Here is an 18,276-nt window from a genome sequence, read left to right on the forward strand (position 1 = left end):
GCTGCCACACAGAAGGAAGTTGCTGAGTCTTCCTCTTTGGTCCATCCTCCTAACAAAGAGTCTAGGACTATGGATCGGTACGGGAAGCGTACCCTGTCTTCAGTGACCTTTACCTTGTGGTCGCTGAATTATTTGTCTCATTTTACATGGCTCCAGAGAGATCTCCTTAAGGAATTAGGAGATACTCTAACAGGTAATGTGCCTGAAGCGGTGGCTCAAACTGTCAACGCTCAGCTCTTTACCCTCAACTCCATTGCTAACTCATCCATGTGACTGATTTCGTACGCGGGCGAGGGAGCTAGTAGGGTGGCTAGCTTAGGGGTGGCCCTCAGGAGGCAAGCCTGGCTATGCCTGTGTCACTTTGCGGAGGCCTTTAAGTCTTCCTTCACTGATGCCCCCTTTGATGGTTCCTCCTTGTTCGGGACCAAAGTGAAAGACACCCTCACCAGGTGCGAGCAAGAGGGAAAGACCTTGTCTGCCTTGGGAGTCCGTTTTTCCCTCACTTCGAGACCTTATCCCAAGGCTCAGTGAGGGGGAAAGATGTGGTTCAAGAAATCACAAAGGCCTCTTCCTGCCGCACTAGGTGAGACCCCCTCCTGAGGCAGGGGAGGGGGGTCATATTCAGGGAGACGTCACCCCAGAGGCAGAAGGGGTCCCCCACAATTCTGGGGACTGCGATTCCTTTTGTGGTTCCCCATACTCTCATTCCTGAGGGTGTGCCCGACTGTGCTTCTCCGGAGCCAGTCGGGGGTTGAATTTCGCGATATCCAGAAGCCTGGGTCAACATCACCCAGGACCGATGGGTATTAGGGATAATCGCCGGAGGTTACACCATCCCATTCTACTACGCACCCCCTCCCGTCAAATGGATCCCAGACGTTCCACCCAGTCAAAGGGATCAAGCAGCATCAGAGGTTTCTCAGCTGCTAGAAAAAGGAGTCATCCAACCAGTCCCCCCCAGACCAGATCGGATTAGGGGCTTACTCAAGATTCTTTTTGGTGCCGAAAAGAACGGGGGACCTGAGACCCATTTTGGATCTCGGCCAACTCAATCATTACGTACGCAAGTCCAAATTCCGGATGGTCATGCTACAATCGATTCTCCCATTGTTGGGAAAAGAAGTATGAATGTGCTCCATCGACCGGAAGGATGCTTGCTACCACATAAAAATGGACAGAGCATCCAGATGTCATCTACGCTTCTGGCTGGGAGCCAGGAATTTCCAGTTTCGAGCCCTGCCCTTTGGTCTCACCACAGCCCCCAGGGTGTTCACCAAGTGCATGGCAGTGGTGACGGCTCACTTGAGACGTCAAGGATTCCAGGTGTTTCCTTACCTGGACGACTGGCTCCTATCCGCCCCCACCAAGCATCTACTTCTTCAAAACAGAGATACTACCATCGATGTTTGTCACCAGTTAGGCATTACAATAAACTGGAAAAAATCTGCCTTGCTACCCTCACAGCATGTCTCATTTATAGGAGCAGAGTTGGACACTATTCGGTTGAGAGCATTCCTACCTATGGAGAGGATCACAGGGTTGCAACGACAGGTTCGTACGATGATGCCTCTGACACATGTGAGGGCAAGTCTAGTTCTTCAGTTATTGGGGACAATGGCGTCCACTATCATGATGGTCCCGTTAGCAAGGTTACATATGAGGATTCTACAATGGCTCCTATTCGCAGAATGGTCCTTCCAAAGACTACCTCTATCCCATCCTATCCTAATCACAGGCAAATGCAAGCCTGACCTCAGTTGGTGGCTATGCACCAACAACTTAGACATAGGGAAACCCTTTGTTCCACCCAACCCGGTAGCCACAGTGACCACGGATGCCTCCCGGATAGGGTGGGGGGGGGCATTATCTCGGCAGGATGGTCCAAGGCACGTGGCAGGAGCACGAGATAGACTTGCACATAAATGTCCTGGAGAGGGCAATGCTCCTAGCATTGCAGGCACTTCAGGATGTCCTCCCTCTAGGGACTATTGAGATACTCAGACAACATGTCAGTAGTGTGGTATCTCACCAAGCAAGGAGGAACCAGATCGTACACCCTATGCAGAAAGGCCATGAGAGTGGGGAATTGGGCGATAGCTTCTCAACGGGCCTTGGTGGCAATGCACATCCTGGGGAAAACCAATGTGATTGCAGACAGGCTAAGCAGAGCCCTCATGCCTTACGAGTGGTCCCTGAACCGTCGGGTGGCAGACAGCATATTCAGCAAATGGGGTCAGCCTTGCTGCGATCTGTTTGCCAGTCCCCTCAATGCGAAATGCAGCAGCTACTTCTCGCTGATCCCCCCCCACCGGGGGAATCTCCAAGGGACGCTCTTGCGCACAATTGGCCCTCGGGTCTGCTGTATGCTTTCCCTCCGTTTCCCCTTATCTCGAGGGTGATTCAGAAAGCGCTGTCCTTGGGAAGCAGATTGATTCTGATTGCGCCACACTGGCCTCGACAAGTATGGTTCCCCTTCCTTCAACCTTACATTGTGGATGCTCCTTGGACTCTGGACCCTCATCCAGACTTGCTGACACATATGTCGGGACAGCTCCACTCCTCCCTGGAGACCCTCCGGCTGACCGCTTGGCTACTCCACTTCCATCCGTAGTCAGGTGTCACGATTTTTCTCCAGACGTGGTCCATATTCTTTCATCCTCTCATAAACCGTTCACTAGGAAGATCTACTCTAGCAAGTGGAAAAGGTTTTCGATAAGGGCCCATTCCAAAGGTATTGACCCCTACACAGCCCCCATTGATTCTGTTTTGGAATTTCTGTCTCTCTTATTCTACCAAGGGTCTGCTTCAGCCACCATCAAAGTTCAGCTGGCGGATATTTCAAATTTTCATGTGGCTTATGAACCTAGCTTAATGGCACACAAGCTGTGTAAAGCATTCCTAAAAGGCAATCTTCTCCTTCGCCCCCCTGTATCTCAACCTGTTATGCCCTGGGACCTCAATTTTGTTCTGCAGGCTCTCGCCCTTCCACCCTTTGAGCCTGCGTCTTCCTGCGATTTAAAACTTCTTGCATGGAAATCTGCCTTTTTGATAGCTAGCACATCGACTAGACGAGTCTCAGAACTCCAGGCCCTATCAATCAAGCCCCCATATTTGATATTCCATAAAGATAGAGTCTCTCTCAGACCAAATCCGTCCTTTCTTCCCAAAGTGGCTTCCTTATGTAATATTAATCAGTCCATTGAACTGCCGGTCTTCTTCCCCAACTTCTCCAATAAGGCAGAGTACCAGTTTCATCTGTTGGATGTTCATAGACAACTACCCTTTTATCTACACAGGACTAAAGATTGACGGAAGTCAGACCAGCTCTTCATTTTGTTTTCATAGAATCGCTTGGGGTCTGCGGTATCCAAGGTCACCATCTCTAGGTGGATAGCTGGTTGCGTCTCCTTTATTTATCAGGCAGGGGGAAAGAGCCTGCCCTTCCCAGTCAGAGCACACTCTACCAGAGCAGTTTGCACTTCCACAGCCTTGCAGGCTAGGTTATCAATGGATGATATTTGTGCGGCTGCAACATGGGCTTCTTCTCACACGTTTGTTTCCCATTGAGCCACCCAGGATGTAGGTTCTACGGGCGCTGTCCCACAGGTGAAGAATGTAGGCGAGATAGGACTACATAACATAAGTAAGTTATGTACTCACCGTAACGCTAGATGTATGTAGTCCATCTCGGCTCACATTCTTCATTACCCCTCCCACCATCCCCCACGCCTGGAGGATTTGGAGGATCACCTTGTATTTCTGATATTACAGAGTCCCTTTGGATAATTTGTTGGACCTCGTTGTTATGGGTATGTGTGTGTGTGTGTGTTTGGGCGATGGATACTAAATTTCTGTTGGCAGCAAACTAGATCTGGGAATGTGGAGCAATGTATTGTGGGATGCCATCTTAGCCCAGCCAATCAAAGACTTTTGAGCTAGTAAATAGGCCGAGTCGGAGCCGACATTCGGCTCCGAACCCACAGGTGAAGAATGTGAGGCGAGATGGATTACATACATCTAACGATGTCCTTCAAGGATGCGTCTGCAGTCCTAACAAATGGGTTGTCCTGTCGTCAGGCAGCCCTTCGGTCGGCCGGATTCCAAAGTCTGGGTCTGGCCTCGGCTGGTGTCGCACTTCACCCGACGTCATCCCTGCTGGTCTTCGGGTATAAAGGCATCAGCCGACGCCATTTTCCCCAGTCTTTCTTGCTGCGTGGCACCCGAAGCAGAAGCTGTTCGCAAGTGCCGGTCGGTCAGATCCAGAGATTAATATTACCGAATACAACTTCGAAGACTTCTAAAAGCTAAGTACCCCGTTGGGAACTCTTTCTTGCCTCAGCCGATGTCAGAAAAAGTAAATAACTGTTTAACTTGTGGGAAACAAATACCTCATAAAGATTTCCACTCTTACTGCTTACCTTGTTTAGGCCCAGACCACGACGTAGCAATTTGTTTAGCCTGTGCTTCCTTCAACCGACGAACGCTTAGGCGTCGGTCGGAGTTTGCTGAACAGTTTTTCGGCTCAGACTTTGCGTACATTATGCCGTCGGATCCTCCGACTACCCAAATTGTTAAGAAACGCAAAGAAAAGGACCGACACTCGCGGTCCGTTGTTTCGGCCGAAACCACGGTAAAGCAAACCGCGAGTGTCTCGGTTTCAGCCGAAACCGAGCAAATGGTTCAATTTACAGCTGAATCCATGACTACTACCGAGGCCCCTTCTACCCTAGCTGAATCGGCCTCTGAAATTTTGCCTACTAATGTGGTTTCTCTAGAGTTATCGGACACCATCCCTTTGGATGTCTCTACCCCAGCACGTGGTGCTGCTAGGCCTCCTGCAGCCATGTCTATAAAGGCCTTTGCCAGGGCTAAAGCAGCCAAAACTGCTAAATCAGTGCCTGTTAAGCCCCCCTCTCACAGGCCCAGCTCCAGTTCACAAATGCTTACTCTGGCAGAGGATCTCATCTCTCTAATAAGGGGATCCCAATCTCACCCAGACAGGGCCTCACAACCACCGGAAAAGAGACCTAGAGCAGAGCCCCCTGAGCCAGGCTCCTCAGATGACTCTTCTGATGATTCAGACATTACAGACCATCCAGAGGCTCCTCTTTCTACTTATGAAGATTCTGATGCTGAAGAATCTATTCCTTCTGCCTCTCCACCAGAGGAATTTTCCTTTGGGGAAACCTTACATGCCATGAGGGAGCAATTCCAATGGCAGGGACAAGATTTCTCAGATTCAAGAAAAAGGCTTAGGACCTTTTTACACTTACCACAACATAGGCCCTTAGCTATACCTCCAGTTCTTCCTGTTGTGGATGATGCATTTAATGATGTTTGCACTGCTCCTGATACTTTACCTCCAGCCCCTGCTAAGCCCGACAGGTTCTACAGGGTACGGACACTCATCATCACTTATACAAGGCTCCTTTTGCAGATCCGGAGACTATCTCCCAGGGGCCTAAGGCAGTAGCCGACCTCAGCTAAAACCCTCTCCTTCTGATAGGGAATCCAGGTCCTTAGAGATGGGGTAAAAAGTATACACCTCCGCTACTCTCTCAGCTAGAGCTTTGAACTGTCAGTTTCATATGATCCAATACCAAGAGTTTATGCTTGATCAGTTAACTAAGAAACTGTCCTCTGATGATTCCTTAGATAAGAAATATGTTCTAGAAATGGTGAATAACATTCAGCAGGTTAGTAACCATTCTTTAAAATGTGGCTATGATGCACTGGAGGCTTCATTTAGATCAGCCATGACTGGCACAGTTATAAGAAGGCATGCATGGTTGAAAGAGCAGGTCTTGCCGGATCATGTTAAAGCAAAGCTATTAGATGCTCCTATGGACAAGGTCAGTCTATTTGGTTCTCCTGCCCAACAAGTAATGAAGAAAATGGAAGAGAAGGCAAAATCTGTACAAACAGTTAAAGATTTCTTACAGGTACAGCCCCCAAAGTTCAGCAGGAACTGGCCTTCCAAAAATTGGTCCTTTCCAGACTCCTCTAAAAATCAGAGAGGCAGGAATAGACGTTCCAGAGGCAGAAATCAATCCAGAGGAGGTGCCTACAGGGGACGCCAGTGGCAAGGCAATAACCAACGAGGCACAGATACAACAACTACCAATGCAACAGGACAATCACAGTGACTTGGCTCTAACACCGCCTACCAGGGAACAAATAGTAGCACCCTTAGGCGGAAAGTTAGCCTTATTTTCAAAAAACTGGCACTATATCACAAGAGACAACTGGATTTTGCAAACTATAGACCAAGGCTACAGGTTTCATTTCCACACCTTACCAGCAAAAAGAGGAATGCCAAACCTGCCACCAAATCAAAAGTCAGAAGCCCTAAAACAAATAGCTCAATTAAAAAAGATGAGAGCTGTGGAAAGGGTACCACCTACAGAACAGGGCAAGGGATTTTACTCCAGACTCTTCCTAGTACCAAGAAAAGAGAACAGTTGGAGACCTATTCTCGACCTGTCCGCTTTAAACACATTCATCATCGTTCCAAAATTCAAAATGCTGACCCTACACCAACTTCTTCCCATGCTGGGCAAGGAGTATTGGCTGGTAACTCTAGATCTCAAGGAGGCATACCTGCACGTCCCCATACGACCAATTTGCAGAAGATACCTCAGATTTCTTGCAGGATCAGAGCATTATCAATTCTCAGCATTGCCCTTTGGCTTATCTACTGCGCCCAGAGTGTTCACGAAATGCCTGGCATCAGTAATCGCTCATTGCAGGCTTCAGGGAATCCAAATTTATCCATACCTGGACGACTGCCTGATACAAGCGGACAACAAAAGCAAGCTGACACAAGACTTACAAAGAGTCATTTGCTTACTACAAGCCCTGGGATACACAGTCAATTTAAAAAAGTCAAAACTGGTACCATCCCAGACAATAACATTCTTGGGTGCAGAATTGGACACAGTAAAACAGATGGCATTCCTAACTGCAGAATAACAAGAACAACTTCCTCTGTACTTCTTGGCACTAGCAAAGCAGAACAAACTAACAGCAAGGAAAGTACTGCAGGCCTTGGGTTTCATGGCATCCTGCATAATCTTGGTCCCTCATGCCAGACTACATATGAGAAAGCTACAGTGGTACCTAAAGAATTTATGGTCTCAACACAAGCACAGCTTAGAAACTGAAATACCACTAATCCCATGCCTGAAACAAGAGCTCCTATGGTGGGCTCAGACGTGCCAGGCAAACCCAGGCTTGTCCTTCCACAACATTCAAGCAAGCCAAACCATCACAACGGACGCCTCAGACCTCGGTTGGGGGGCACACATGCTGGACAAGTGCATTCAAGGCTTATGGACTCCAGAACAACTACACCTGCACATAAATCAAACAGAAATGCTGGCAGTAAAACTAGCATTCCAGAATTTCAGACCATTCCTCAAAGAGGGCCAATTGATGATGAGGACAGACAACACCACAGTCATGTGGTACATCAACAAACAGGGAGGCACGCATTCATACCCCCTATGCCGAATGACTCTGGACCTGTGGAATATGGCTCTGAGCTACAACATTCAATTACAGGCAATATTTGTACCGGGAAAAGAAAACATCCTAGCAGACATGTTAAGCAGAACTACCTCGGATGCTCACGAATGGATGCTACACCCGGACATCTTCAAAGCCATCACAAAGAAATGGGGAATGCCACAAATAGACCTATTTGCATCCCCACTCAATCACCAGCTCAACAAATTCTGCACAAGGACATACCACCCTCTTGCTTGGAAGGTGGACTCTCTATCCTTCAATTGGAAAGGCCTGACAGCATATGCATTTCCACCCCTTCCTTTGATGCACAAGGTACTACTGAAAATCAAAGAGGAATGTCCAAGGATAATTCTGATAGCTCCAAATTGGCCAAGACAACATTGGTATCCATTACTGAGGAGCATGTCCCGGGGGGGAACGTGGACTCTACCCTGATTCCTTTGATGTTGACTCAGAGCAACTACAACATCTTGCATCCAAACCTGAAAACTCTGCAACTCACTGCCTGGAACATTACATAAGAGCATCCAACCCAGATTTATCCCAAAGGGTTAAAGACATTATCCTTGAGGCCTGCAGACCTTCTACTAGAAGGAACTATGCAGGAAAATGGAAAAGGTTTGTCATTTGGAGTACGGAAAGAGGGAAAGATGTGTCAAAGGTAGATATTGCCAACATCCTGGAGTATTTGGCAGAGCTCCTACATACTGGCCTGTCCTATTCCTCCATCAAGATACATGCATCAGCTATTTCTGCAGAATACAGCCTCGTTCCCCCTGTCTTCTCGCATCCTCTACTCAGGCAGTTCCTCAGAGGAATTAAGAATGTAAAACCTCCTAGGAAACCACCATTACCAGCATGGGACTTGAATTTTGTGCTAGAAAAATTGACACTCCCTCCATTCGAACCAGCAGCAACAGCAGATCTTCAACACCTATCCTGGAAAACTGCTTTCCTACTGGCAATTACTTCAGCAAGAAGGGTTTCGGAACTACAGGCTTTAATGGCAGTGCAACCCTTCCTAATCTTCCATCATAGAGTGTCCATGAGAACTAATCCTACATTTATGCCTAAGGTGGTATCCAGAGTGTCTCTAAACCAGGCAATCCACCTACCTACCTTCTTTCCCAATCCACAGAACAAAGGGGAAAGACTGCTGCATACCTTGGATGTACATAGACAGTTGCGCTACTACCTGGACAGAACCAAGGGCAATAGAAAAACTGACCAGCTCCTAGTAGCCTATGCAACAGGAAGGGAAGGAAAAGCAATTTCCAAACAGACAATCTCCAAGTGGATAGGAAATTGCATAAGATTCTGTTACTCCTATCATGGAAAGCAAATTCCACAGAACATAAGGCCTCATTCTACAAGGGCTACAGCCACTACCACAGCCTTCTTACGAGGAGTGGCTACCAAGGACATTATTGAGGCGGCTACTTGGACCTCCGTGCATACATTTGCCAAGCATTATAACTTACCTCTATACTCTAGATCCCGAGCAGGGTTTGCCACTGCTGTGTTGCAAGGGATCCTAACTACACCATAATTCTTATTCCTCCTCCCTAGTTTGGCTATGGTATTCTACCCATTTGTTAGGACTGCAGATGCATCCTTGAAGGACATAGTACAGTTTTGTACCTACCATAAATGTAGATGTCGAACAGGATAGCATCTGCAGTCAGGATTACCCACCCTCCTTCCCTCTGTGGTACTCCTAGGGTATTGCCCACCTAATAGCTAGCTGGGGGGGATCTCTTATGGTGTATTTGTTTGTATATATGTACATACATGTATATTTTTGTGTTTGCCTTCTACTTTTTGGGAAACATTGGCATTTACCCAAAAATTTAGCTATCCAAGAGGGCTACTGGCATCTGGGGCAAGAAACACTGAGGAAAATGGCGTCGGCTGATGCCTTTATACCCGAAGACCAGCAGAGATGACGTCGGGTGAAGTGCGACACCAGCCGAGGCCAGACCCAGACTTTGGAATCCGACCGAACGAAGGGCTGCCTGACGGCAGGACAACCCATTTGTTAGGACTGCAGATGCTATCCTGTTCGGACATCTACATTTATGGTAGGTACAAAACTGTACTTTATGGTGAGTACATAACTTAACTGTTTAAACAAGACAGAGCTCCAAACCTGGTAAAATGTAGAAGGCACTAACTTGAAGCTGTCTGGTATGAGGAAATCTATTACTCCAAATGTAAGAGTCTAGGCAGGAAGAGTTTTGTGGAGATAAACGGAAAGTTGCACAGAGTTAAAGCACTGGCCAAGGCAAGCAGTTGAGAGAGGCACACATCGCTGGTGTTTTCCTTTTCTCTAAAACAAGATAACCAACATTACTAAATAATTCAGAGTACTGTCATAACTTCTGCAGCAGTGCCAGTATTGTAAATGGAGGGAATGCACTCTTGTTTTATAGTTTACTGGTGTTGTCCATTTTGTGAATGATTAATTTAGCTAAATGTAAAGCGTGTACTGCATTTTATATAAATAAAACTAATACATTTAAAAACAAATAACAGTGTTTGTGGCATTAAAAGGTAGTGAAACATAAAATTAAAATGGGTAAAGATCATGATTTTTACATTTTTGTGTCGCAAGTAATAATATTTAGGTATTAGAAAAGGAGGTGTTGCAAATAAAACCGAGCATAAAGAAAACAATCAGATTCATAGTTCATAGGTTCATAGGTTAGTACTAAGCTAACTGCCCTTGCGAGCCATTTTAAGCCTAGCCAATTATCCCTTGTGAGACTCAAACCCTGCACCTTGTGTTTGTAAGGCAAACACCTTAACCATTAGGCATTGCAATGTTTAACCTGCAACCTCCTTTCCAGGACTGAATGAAAGCTGTAGTTTGAAACCAATCCTGAAAATGAGAGGTTTGTATCCTTGATCATATGAATTATTCTAATTTTCTAAACTGCGTTCTGTTTTTTTTTCTAAGTGAAAGCTTGTATTTTTTTTTCTTTAATAAGTTATCTGTTAAGGAGTGAAATTTTAATAAACTGCACTGTTCATTCTCAGCTTAACTGCTTAGTTCATTTAAGGATTGGAGCACAGCCTAGTGTTGCACAAGTGCAAGGCAGAGAAACTAATTCTGAATGATGTGCCAACTTCTCACAGAATGTATGCACACGTATATAAAAAGAATAGTATGACCTTGCAGCTCCCTGTAAATATTCCAAAACAGTAAAGTGGTCTTGAGGGGTACCTGAATGAGTCAGTTGGTTTTAGATATGTATCCTGTAGAAGGAGGGATGTGGTGAAGGCAAAGTGAAAGGTATTTAACACAGGCAAAGGATTTAAATGTGAAAATAAGCACTTTTCCGACTAAGACCAATGAGCTAATCCATTTTTCTGATACCCACATAATCTTCTTGTTGCTAGAATGCTCTGTATTGATAGGCAGGTATGTGACAATGTGAGGTATTGCCAGCTATGCCAGGAGAAGTAGGGCAGTGGTTGTGTAACATATGCTAGCACAGCTAGCTTGGAATTTGGTAAAGAATTATATGTCATTTGTATATCAAACTGATTTGTACTGATGCTTGTGTTAAAATTGTACCAACAGTGTGCCCTGCTGGACAGAAAAAGAAATGTGTGCATTATTGTAACTGTTTAAATGTATTTGTTTTAACAGAGGATACTGGAAGTGAAGAGGTTAATCTCAATCCACCTTAACCTTAATCCATGTTAACTTTGAAAATAATTTGAAATTAAATTATCTGACTTGGCCCATAAAGATTGCATCTTACAGTTCTCAATGCAGTCGGAGATAAAAAGTCTGTACTAGGATGCTTTCCGTATTGTCTTTGGGGTGAAACTAATTGGTACTGTGGAAGGGTGGAGGTGTGAAATTGTTTGACTTCCAGAAGCTGCAACGGACCAGAGCAAAACTGTGTGTGTGTATTCTCGACATGTGCTAAATCCTGGCAGTTTCTAGCAATGGGGGTATCATACGAACCAGATGCCAGATGTATGCAATTATTCTGTAATCTAGGACAAAAATGATGTTTAATACTAGATGAGACTGAAGTGTCATTGCAGCCTGTTTTTGGAACCTGACAGAAAAGGACCCCTCATCTACTTCATCTTGCCTTACTCTAGTAAGTGAACCAGGGAGCAGTAATTCTTTAGATCAGTCAGGAATATATAGTAAGATTAGTTAAATACTGTTTTCTGTATCTGTGTGAATTTATTTGTCCATGTTATTTTAATATGTCCTGGTATTTACTGTAAATAGATATTTAGTATTTTCATGTTCTTTTATTAAACATGTTTAAACTTTTCATTGTGACTGGTCCTTTTGAAAATATTTAATCTCTGAGAGTACTTGTATATATTTAGTGACATTTCTGGCCACTTCTGAAAGCCTTGCTGTTGGTCAAGCTGCCATTTGTATTAATTTTAATTTCACTCAGTATAAATGTGTACTCTTGCAAGAGCCTTACAGTAGTGGGCTTTGGAGTGTCTGGTGGCAGTGTAACTACTTTATAGTCTGGGCAGAAGGGGGCATAGCTAGAAAATCTGTGCCAGCCTTTTCCAGGTGTGTGTGTGTGTGTGTGTGTGTGTGTGTGTGTGTGTGTGTGTGTGTGTGTGTGTGTGTGTGAATATCAAATCTCAGAGTGGGTATGTCGGCTGTTTGGAGCAGGGACACAAAGCACTGGTTTCACAGAGAGGGTGCTGGAGAACTTGGCTTGGACACTCTGCTGAGGTCTCAACTCTGTAGGTGTACCAATGGTGAGTCTTATTGGGGACCTGGAGGGAGACAAGAAATCCAGACCCCAGACTGTGCATGTTCTCTGTGTGCTCTTAAGGAAAATTATGCTTGATGCAGAGAGTTGCATCTGGAAATATTGGGTGTATCCATGTTTGTACCAAGTGAACGTCCATCTCCAGTGCCAGTGATGAGGATTCAAGATTGTATGCATAGAGATTCAAGACTGTATGTGTGGAGATTCAGTAAGAAGTTGCAGGAATGCATATTTGGTTATTCATAAGAAAGTGCACAAAGCAGTGGAAGGTCAGATGGTTATACGATTAGCTTCCATGTGTTTGTAGGTTATGTTACCATTATTAGTATTTATCCAGCTGAAGTGAAAACTGATGAAATTTCTCTTTCCTGCCATTGCTTCAATGGTATTCCTTCCTTCCTATTACACATGTGTTATGGTAAAGTTTCAGTCTGGATTAAAATCTTCAAAAAAAACTATGTGTTGCCATAACTTGGTGCTTGAATATGTAGAAAGTCAAATGGAGTGGCGAAGTTATACCCTTTTCTAACCTTTAGTGTTGTAATCCATAATCAGAAAGAAAATGAAAAACTGGAAAATACTAAAGTGGTGTTTAATTTTGTTTTTATTTATGAATGTATGTATGTATTTGTGCTGCAAAAAATGCACATACAGAAGGCTATGCTCTTAACATGTACTGTTTCTTTAAGATCCTCCCCACTTGCCACACATACACAAGCCCTCTCTGAACAGGCAGTGCTTTCAGGCAGTTGACTTCCTGTACTGCGTTCAGCTCTGTCCGCTGATGTAGTCCAGCTTTCTCTCTGTATAACACCAGGACATCAGGAAGTCGTTTAAAACTTGCAACCTGAAGAACGCCATCACAACACATACAGGTGCTGATAAGGGCTTTCTAAAAAAACTACTTTCGTTATGTTTAGTTGGAAAATTAAAATGCCTTTGCTTTTGAAGGGCCTTGCATAGCTGGTTTTTCACTTTTGAAAGAAAGGACTCCATGATGAGGGGAGAGAAAGAAAAAGACACATAGATTGTTCAAATGTTTGCATAGTATTAGAAGTGAACTGCTTTGTCTCCTTCTGCCGCTGCTTTCTTTACATTTGGAACAACATGCATAATCTTGGTAGGATGCACAGTAACTTAAATGTGTTTATTCATACGTCAGAGTTTAATTACAGTTCAGTGTGCTGTTCCTTTTGTCTGCAATTGTCTGTCTTGGTTGGGTCAATGTGTTTAACTGTAAAAAAAAAAAAAAAAAAAAAAAAATGCCTGAAGTGTGTTTTATGAAACCCATATGAATAGACATTTTGCTACAGCATTGCAGTTCGAGCCTGCATTTTAAGTGTTTAGTGAAACTCTATTAGCTAGTGCAATTTTACATTGAACTGGTAACTTTTATACACAGGTTTCGTTGAAGCATTTTTGTTACAGTTTGCACAGTATTCATTGTGTACAGATATTCAGTAGTCAGGGGTATAATTTGGAGAAAAGTTGAAAGACAGGGAGGGCTGTATACTCTGTACATTTTTGAAATGGGGGGGGGGGGCAGTCCTGAAGGCAAGACACATGTAACATTGCGCTAATAGTATCAGCTGGGCCGTGTGAGAAAAAGCATGAGACAAATGGAATTAGTTTTATGGGTCAGTTTAATTTCCACTAGAACTAAAAAAGTGGGGGCTTGTAAAAGTAGATAAAAGTGTTGTTTATGTATTGCAATATGATGTTTTTTCATACTTTAAACAGAATGTGCTGTTAAAGCAGGGAAGAAGCAAAGTCTGCTTACAGCAGAGCCAAGGGTGCAGTATCCAAGTCCAGATGAACAAGTTTCTAGGTTTACCATAGAGGATTAACACTGTTAGCTTCCAACAGGCTTCTTGTAGCCCTAGGTTTAATTTCCTTAAACTTCATTTGCATGTTTTGTAATCCCGAGCAGGTAACTTAACCATACAATGCTTCCAGGTCACCCTTGAAAAGAGGCAGCTGTGTTTAGTGGGTTTACTCAGGTAGCAATTAAAATAAGTTGCAACTTCTTGTGTGTAATTTCAAAAGTGATTTTCTTGGCTTCATATACTTTATTGTAAAGCCAGAAGACGTTTTTCACTCACTGATTTTCCATTGTTCTGCTCATCACTGGGATTTAGTGGGTGTCTAGCACTGCTAGGTAGCAGTGTCCCATTTCTAAAATTACATTTAAAATTTACGGTTTTAGAACTATGTTCTTCTGTCATTACTATACCTCTTAACTGCTATGATTTATGCAAAGAGCTGTGATTTTAGCCCTCAGATTTACCCTTGCACCTCCTACATTTACTGATGTTCCTCATAAAGTCATGCCTGTTCATGGGTACATACTTTAAGAATTGTTGTATAGGCTTCATTTATTTATTTAACATTTATTAACTCTGTAGTGCCCAGTAAATAAAGACCATTTGTAGCAAAAAATACGAAAGTGCTCATCTTTCTGTCTCTCTGCTATGACTTTTTAAAGACAAGTGCTATGATTTTAATGCCCAGAGGTTGAGTGGTACATTACCTTTGTTGCAGGCTGTTTGTTTTTCTGATCTAGGATTGCTTCCCTCTTTTTCCTGCCTCTTGTCAGATGAGTCCACAGTCATTTCACCTTCTGCTTTACTTCTTAGTTCAATCTGTCATGACCATATACTAATTTACTCATAACAAGGTTATGTGGTCTGTGTTGTACCCTTGATGAATGTGGGCTCTTTCTCAGAGAGCAGAAGCAGTCCATCTTTTTTTAAAATATACCAAAGACCACAGCAGCTACAGTTTTCATTTGTGATTAAAGAAAATTACATTGTTAAATTTTTAGTAGCAAGTTCCACTGAGTCAAAATCTTTTTTTTTCTTTTGAGAATACAAGGAGTGAGGTTATTTTTTTCTAATTTAAGAGGAGACAAATAGGTCATCTTCCATTATGTGTGGAAGAAAGCGAATTTACTGAGGATTGGAATCACCAAACTGCATTCACAGAAAGCATCTTGCCAAAAACACTTTAAATGCAAGCCCCCTGCATCTCCACACCCCTGAACTTTATATACAAGTCTGAGGTTGCACTTGCAATGGTGGAACTCCGTCTGTGAGTTAAATCCTGGGCAGGTGAAGCTTCATTGACCAGTAGGGTAACTTATAGAGCATTAGGTAATGCACTATTTGCACGCAACACACATGTAATAGCTGTAAATTTGACAAAAAAACAGCACTCTTGTAGTAGTTATGCCCTGTAAGGCAGTAGGGCAGGGATGCAGTATTACTGATTGTGTGGAGAAAGCAGCATGGAGGATGGATGCTACATAGTTTTAACTTTGCTGTTCGTGTACAGGGAGAGCAAACATCAAAGCCTAACTCCATACTAATTTCATGAACTCTGAATCAAACTCTGGTTTGGGAATTAGTCTTTTCCCTTCATGGTATTAGAAACCCAAACTATATGGAAAGATTAAAATAGGAGAGAATAGTGAAAACTGTATGGGAAAGATTTGCAAAGTTAGGGACTGAGGAGTGTGCCGGGGGGGGGGCGGGGGCAAGAATTTAGGGACAAGAAAAAGGTAAGATTGGAGAGAGTAGATGGGATGAGGAGCAGTAAATCAATTCAGTAAATTGCAAGAAAAGATGATCAGGAACTGTGATGCATTAGTTATGAGAACTTGGTTTAACATGAAAGTATTTCTGAAGTTTGGGTTGTAAATATTGATCTAAACTCTGACATTTATGCATTTCTGATGGTAGGGTGTTCCTCATTTTGGTTGTAGCCATCTGGAAAGACTTCGGTGACAAGTTTTCTTGTTAGGGCTTCTGATCAGATGCTTTCTCAATCTGAAAGGTTTCTGTTGTTTGATATCACAAGGATGTTAACTGGGTTGTACAGTACCAGCAAATGTAGATGCAGTTTACACAGAGTGAACAGAAGAAGAAAAAATGAAATGCTTAGTTGCGATGATCTACTAGTTTCTACAGTGAAATTATAATGTCCCTGCTATGTGACATATAAGAATAAATCTCTGACTGTGGCCTAGATTATCCAAGACTGAACAGGAGCTTGGACACTGAAAAAGCAAGGCAGGGTGTTTGAGAGTGAGTAGCTGATGCCTCTTCACCCATCCTGGGTTGAGGAGAGTGTGGCATGCTGGAGGAGCACCTCTGACGCATATTCCAGTGTAATCCTGGAGCTTTGATGAAAAGGATTAATGCCAAGATAGGTGGGTGGCTGTTGGGGGGGTAATACCATATAGGCATGGGCAACTTCTTTGTGGCACCACTGCATGTCCACCTGGATTACATAGCCTAGCTTGTCAGGGATCATTAGAGCATGCATTAATTTAAAAAAAAATAAAGAAAAAATAAATAAATAAAAAGCCCTTTTCTGTCCTTAAGTATGCAGTATATATGATGTTAATGTGACCTGGCTCTTCTCTACTTCCCATTGTTACAGTCTCCAAGATACCTTTTCACCCTGTCACGCTATCCTTGGGACTAGGGACTTCACAGGGGGTGGATCATGCCAGATGTGGAGGCTGGTGAAGCAGGAAGGGAACCTTGCATCTGATAGTAAAGCTGCAACATTAGGGGACAAAAAATAAGGTTAAAAAAATGATGGCAGCTTGGTGTTCAACATGGAGTTCTGAAAGTCGTAAGAGCTTCCAATGACTATATGACACTGCTTTAATTTGTGATTTGTAATTGCCTAGGTGAGAAAGTCTACTTATCTGTTACATAAAATCAGAGTAGAGAGGATGCTACTGTCTTGTAGGTGGTACACATAACATCATGACGCAAATGATGGATAATCTTAGAAGGAGTCACTAAAGAAATCTGTGGTTTGCAGGTATGGCTTACAAGGCAGCAGTAGGCCTTTTTGTAGGTGAAGACGGATGTAAGAAAAGAAATTGCAGTCCCAGGATGAACTTATTGCAAATGTGGAAGGGGATCTTGCGTTGTTGTATATTAAAGGAGATGACTTGGCAAGCAAAGGGAGATTACAGACAAGTCTTTATACCTATGTTCATACAAAGATTATTATTAACCATAAATGTTCCCATGAATATTGACTGTGCAGTACACATAATTCAGAATGGGGAGGAATAGCTAGAGACTGGCCTTTTTTTTTTTTTTTTTGCTGCAAGTATAAGCTGAGCTCTGTTATGAATATATGTTGTTGGGTTTGGCCCGAGAGCTCCAACTTGCACAAATCTTCGGTTAACTCTCATTGGGGGAAGTCATTTTCATTGGTTACTGTTTTTACTGTCTTGTTAAGTGAATTGATTCCTAAGGAAGCCTTTTTTCTTACTTCTTGAGCATATTTGTGGCTGGCCTGAAAAGCCTTTGTGGTTGTTGGCATCAAATCAAATTCCATACAAAAGTTTGCATTTTAAATGCTATTTTGCATAGAAGAGTGACACCATGGTGGATTGTCAGATTTGTGAAAATTTCACTAGAAAACCTGTAGAAGCAAAAGAGGCCCGTTTGCATGTCTGTTTTTTGCAGTAAAAGCTAGAGGGTCTAATGCACCCTTCAGAGTTAGAGCACTCATCAGCTGACAGGGAAGAGCATTTACCTCGCAAAAAGACATAAACAAGGAACCTGGGCACTGACAGTTTTTCAAGGGGGGAAAATATTTTGAAGAAGGAAGAGACTAAGGAATAGAAAGAAGACTGTGCCTTTGATATCTAGTAGACGTGAATATGCAGAATCCAGACGGGCAGTTTCCCAGCCTTCAATATTGGTATCTGGTTTTGGTATTTCTGTGTCTGATCCCTCAGTAGGTGTATACATTGCAACTTTCAGCACATCTTCTGGGCCCACTTTCCACATTTTTAGGTTTAGTGAAAGTACAGTTGTGTAAGCTGAATTTGCCATAACAGTAGATGTTTTGAGTGATCACCGCTGCAGTAGTGTTAAATTTAAAAATTTCACCAAAGTGCAGCCTACTAAGCAATGGCATGAAAAGTTTCAAACCCCCTGCTAAT

The 18,276-nt window shown here is 43.4% G+C and overlaps 1 long non-coding RNA gene across 2 annotated transcripts in view; it reads left to right on the forward strand.

The window, feature by feature from the left end:
* LOC122789701 overlaps positions 1–18,276 on the forward strand; it is a 406,422-nt gene that overhangs the window by 181,956 nt on the left and 206,190 nt on the right. The window contains exon 1 of one of the 2 annotated variants that reach the window (XR_006362864.1): positions 12,764–13,174. The exons of the other annotated variant lie outside the window; for it this stretch is intronic. This is a non-coding gene — a long non-coding RNA (uncharacterized LOC122789701). Of the gene's footprint in view, positions 1–12,763; positions 13,175–18,276 lie in introns of those variants that run through there. 2 annotated transcript variants of the gene reach the window in all.

Source organism: Protopterus annectens, chromosome 15.part0, assembly GCF_019279795.1.
Source record: "Protopterus annectens isolate FY-2018-M chromosome 15.part0, PAN1.0, whole genome shotgun sequence".
Taxonomy (NCBI): domain Eukaryota; kingdom Metazoa; phylum Chordata; order Ceratodontiformes; family Protopteridae; genus Protopterus; species Protopterus annectens.